This window comes from Polistes canadensis, unplaced genomic scaffold (assembly GCF_001313835.1).
Source record: "Polistes canadensis isolate GaletaPanama2010 unplaced genomic scaffold, ASM131383v1 scaffold_180, whole genome shotgun sequence".
Classification (NCBI taxonomy): Eukaryota; Metazoa; Arthropoda; class Insecta; order Hymenoptera; family Vespidae; genus Polistes; species Polistes canadensis.
This window is the reverse complement of record NW_014569727.1, coordinates 177,711-183,476: the sequence shown is the minus strand read 5'-3', so window position 1 is coordinate 183,476 and position 5,766 is coordinate 177,711.

Genomic DNA, 5,766 nt, shown 5'->3' with positions numbered 1-5,766 from the left:
CTATCGTCGTAGTTGGGGAGAAGGGGGGTGGCGTCGCGACGACGCCATAGATGATGACAAACCCGACGCCTCTTGGATTCTTAAGCCAAGCCAATCCAAGCAAAGCAAAGCAAAGCAAAGGAAAGAGAACCTAGCTACGCAATTTTGCCCTACTCGAAATAATTTTCATAAGAGAGAGAGAGAGAGAGAGAGAGAGAGAGAGAAATAGAAGTGCACAGACCTTTAAAACTTTTTCCAAGTTTTATTCTTTTTGTTTTTTTGTTTTTTTTGCTCCCGTCGACACACACTTCACGTATTTAACTTTTCTTAACTTTTATTATTCTCGTATTTTTCTTTTTTCTTCTTTTTAGAAATAATTCACTCGCGATAATAAAATAGTCCTCGGGGTTAGATTCTTTTTGTTTTATTTTGTTATATTTTTTTCTTCATATATTCATATATTATAATGTATAATACTCTACAGCACTTTTTGTTCTTTCTCGAGATTTACAATTATAATTTAATATTTATTTAATAAGCGTTCAATTTTAACGATAATTTTATTCCTATGATAATTATTTTTGATACTTAATAATTTTGAATTAGTCAACTCGATGCAATATCGTTCAGATCAATTTATAACTCGACAAAGTATTCTCTACGCGTAGACTAAAGAGTATACTTCAATAAAATCGGGATAATCAAAGATCTAGTGTCCAACTCAAATTATCTATAATTTTCATTTGTTTATTTCATTTCGTCCTGATCCCTAAACATTCTAAACATATTAATATTTACGAATGTAATTTAGTTTTCGCCAGAATTACAATTTAAATATCAAATTGTATGAAAATTTTACGCATGACGGATATAGCCGTGAAAACACAAAATTCTGCCATTCTTCCATGACGGATATAATCGTCAAACACACTTAACTGGTTAAGAAAATAATTTATCGCTAATCGCGAATCCACGATTACCAATCCCATGTTATTTTCTTTTCGTTGTTGCGAAAAAGGGAGCAGAAAAAAAATGATAGGAAAGAAACAAAGAAAAATAGCAAGCAAGTAGAAGAAAAAGAAGAAGAGGAAGTTGTTGAGTATCGAGAACGATAATATCGTGTCATCGACATCAGTTCTGCTCGTTAATGCAGAATAGCTTGGCCATTGAATCATCAGTTCGCATTACACATTCCCCAAACAACTCGGTCATCGTAAATCGTACCTCGAGTGGTTGGCCCCCTCATAATTTACTGCCACGTTGCATCCCTGCACCACCACAACCACCACCACCAACACCACCAACACCACCAATGTTCTCTTCCTCCTTTCCCACCCTGTTATTCTCTTCCACCTCCTATTCCGAACCACCACTTCCTAAATACTACGCGGTTTATGCCATCACAGTGTTACGAATTCAACAGACCAACCCTGAGATTCTTGCTTATCGATCTTACTCTCAACTCGCATTTCTCTCTCTCTCTTTCTCATTCTCTCTTATTCTTTCTGTCTCTCTCTCTCTTTCTCTTTTTCTGTTAAACGCGTTAAAGTAACGACTAAGACGTGAATACCAGTTACCTTACCAAATCATTTGAATTTTTCATGGATTTTACTTTACTACCGTTTCATTGTTTAATTAAGATAAAGGATCTTTCGTTATGTTAAAATATGCTTTGTTATTTTTCTTTTAGGAAATAGTATTTTCTTTTATTACAGTATATATTAATATGATGGAATTTTTTGTTGTATTCGAGTATATTATTAAGAGAATAATAATAATTATTTAAATTTGATTTAATTAATATATATCAAATTTCGACGATAAGATTTTTTTTAAATAAATACAACATTAAAAATTAACAACGAAAATTGAATAATAATAAAACAAACCAACGATCCCCGATCACGTTAAATAATGAATTTCCCCATTAAATAATTAAAGTTAAAATAGCAAAGTGTTAAAAGAACGATTAATAAAAACATATGAATGATCTCTTTGACAATATCGAATAAATACGACAAAATATTCGTATTAATAACTAAAAAAAAAAAGATAATAATAATATAAATATATCAGCGTAAGAAGATATAAGATTTTCGATATAACATATTTAATCTTAAACGTGTATAATTATTCGATATCTTAAAATAACAATGAACGCAAATGGTTGGGTGGGTAATAAAGACAAAAAAAAAAAATAAAAGAAATAAAAAAAAGAAAAGAATGACGTATCGATCGATCGTTTTGTTAGAATACTTCGGACCATGGTCGGGTTGGTTCTCGCGGCATTAAATTTCACGTCGAACTGTCTCGTTTCTAGCGGTTGCGGTTATCGAGTTATTCGAGAGGAGAGGAAACGAGAGGAAAGGAATAGGTGAGGAGTGGTGAGGAGAATTGAAGAGAGGAGAGTTAGCTGTCCGTGTAAGAACCATCTCATACTACTTGAGTTTGGTAGCCGTCAAACCGTTTCGCCATTAGGGACAGCGATCTTATCTGCCGCGAGATATAACGCCAAGAATTCGATGGGACAATCTCATTACGTGGGAACGCCATTATCTTCCATCCCCTCGCCTTGCCCCCTTACCCCCTTTCCATACCTCGCCACCCTACCACCCACTGGGTAATTTAATATAAACGTACTAATTGGAAAACTCTGGTCTTCGACAAGCTGAGAATTACGAGCCACGTTATGGGCTTTATGATAAACATATTTTAATGATAAATAAATTATATTATATGTGCATGTGTGTATTATTTTTCCAAATTATTTGAAAAGTTATTAAGTATTTTGTTGTAATTTGGAGAAAATTAAAGGTTTGCACGTATTGGTATAGATTCAAATATATTTCTTAATTATATTAAGTTTGAGAATATATGTTTCTATTTAATTTATCTATATGTAATATTTGATTGTATACATTATTTTTTTAGGCTAATTTAATAAAATTAAATATATATATATATATATAATAATAATATATTTATATATATTTATTGTTTTTTTTAAATCATTTATTAGAATCGATACATTTTTTCATATGTAATGGAAAATTTCTTTGTTGAAAATTTGTTATAATCTTCACGCAACTTAATACCTTCTATCATTCGATTAAATAGAATGTGTTCTTACCGATATTAAAAAAAAAAATAACAAAAAAATGTATCACATATTGAAAATAATAATCGTCTAGAATTATATTCGTACAATTATTCTAAATTTAAATATTCATCATATCAACAGAGATAGAAATGTTAATTACGATACAATATTACGTAATATTAATACAAACGATCCTATAGATGAATATATCTTACAATTAATTATCGAAAATCTATGATCAAGAATAATAATCATTTATTACGATCAATTCTACACGATAATTCAAACTTTATCCTTTAAAATCGATGAAAACTTTGTAATAAGCTTTTGTCGAAATCAACGTTGAGAGAAAACTTACTATTTTAAAGTATGTATTGAAAGTTAATTGTCGGTAAACGCCGCATGAAACGAGCACACTTTTGATAATAGTCGTATTTTACGTCGAATCGTTTCAACGAAACGTTAGTCGAAAAGTAAAAGAGGAAAAACGAAGGGTGTGGGTGGAATGGAGGGACGGGGGTGGTTTAGATGGTTTAGGTGGTGGGTGGTGGGGCGGGGGAGGATCGGAGGGGGATTGGGAAGGGGGCTGATCTCGAGCAAGAACTACCGCGGACGTTAGAGCTTCGACAAAATGAAACGTAAATATTGGTCGAGCTAGACGAACTTAAAACTCTTCTTCTCCACCTGCCTGCCAGCCCCCCCCTTGTCCACCCCTTATCCTCTTTCTCCGACCGTTCATCCCCCACTGAGCTTTTCCTCGTATTAATAAAGATGAGCGTATTTCGCACACCCGGCACATCGTATTCGCTTTTCTGAAAACTTCGAGTTTCACGATCGTTTTTAAAGGATCCCAAAGTAATACGCCAATCGTGAATTTATTTTTAAGTAAGATATCATACAAGGAGGTACAATGTTATACTGATCATTTTCTTTCTCTTTGTTTCTTTTTTTTGTTTGTTTAACCAATTGTATTCGTAGAAATATCGTAATTGTAATTGTAAATGTAAAGCGTTGTCATTTGCATCGACAAATTTGAGATCATAAATATTGAGCAGGTTACACAAATGTGATGCATTTATATTAATGAAATTGTTTTTAAATGTATTTTAAGTAACAAGTAAGTAACACACAATTATAAGATCTAGGATTACTGGTATCATCAAAGATACGTATTTATCATTTAATATCTTTGGAAAATTTGAGATCATAAATATTGAACAGGTGACACAAACTTGATGCATTTATATTAATGAAATTATTTTTGAATGTATTTTAAGTAACATGTAAGTAACACACAATTATAAGAACTAGGATTACTAATTTCTAACATATGAAATAATTCTTAATGATAAGGGTTCATAGGGAACTTGGACATAAAAAGAAGTTAATTTAACTTAGTTAAATTAAATTTAAATTAAGTTCTACTTCTTTTTATGTCCAAGTTCCCTATGAACCCTTATCATTAAGAATTATAATTTTGGACGAGAGAAAATACTGAATAAATATGAAATAATAATAGTCCGAGTATAAAACCAAATTTGTTAATGACACTTTAAGAAAAAAACATGTGTTATATTATTATACTAATTGAAAAAAAAATAGAAAGTGTTAATAGCCACGATTATTAAGGATCAATAAGATGATTGAATATCGTTGGAAAATTAGAATAATTCAAAGATACGTATTTATCTTTGGTTTGGACGTTTAACGTGGGGGTATACACTGTCGTTATCGAATCATAGAATGAGGGTTGGTACAGCGGTAGCTAAACTTATATATAGTGATTTCTTGAGTACACAGTAAATAGTGGTAAGGGAGTAGTTCGGGTTAACCGTTGACTAATTGCTCCTTAACCGAGTTAAATCGCACCCTGGTTATTACAGCAAGCACAGGATGGATGCTACATGGCGGGGTCTACGATCAAAGAGACTCCTAGAACAGGGGTCCTAGTCTATTTCGTTGCAAGGCTTGATATACGCATATATGTGGAACATTAGGGAACCGTATTACGGCTTATTGTTCGCTTTATTGGGAATTTAGGCGTAATACCAACTCGAGATTAATCGAATCTGATACTGGAAATATATTATATCTCATTCATACTAATTTCATTCATTTCCATTTGATATTATTATACAATAATTAATAGTAATAATAATAAAGAAAAGGAAAATGAGTAATACTACAACTACACACACGTACACGCGCACGTGAGCACACATTGAAACGTATAAAAATGCACAGTCACAAAAATCAACGATTAATTGAAACTAACCATTTTTTATGTATATATTTCTTTGATTTTTCTAATAATAAAAATGAACTATATACAGAAAAGAGAGGGATTAACGAAATGTAGAAATGTAGAAATTCGAGAACGTAAATGTAGGACAATTGAACTAGCGAACAACTTTAACGTTACGAAACAGTGTGGAGAGTACGGAAACGAGGAGAACGGAAGTGCATGAAGGTAACAATGACGGAAAAGGTCGATCCTTGTCGATGACTTTTCTTTATTTTTTCATCCTAGTCGTATAAAAGGTGGTGGTGGTGGTGGTTATGGTGGTGGGTGGTCGTGTAGCATCGTCATGCGATTCGCTATTCGCGAACGAACTGTAAAGTCTCCATTTCCGCGCGTTTACATTTAAATCGGTGCATTAGCGACTGCAATTTCATTCCAATTTACA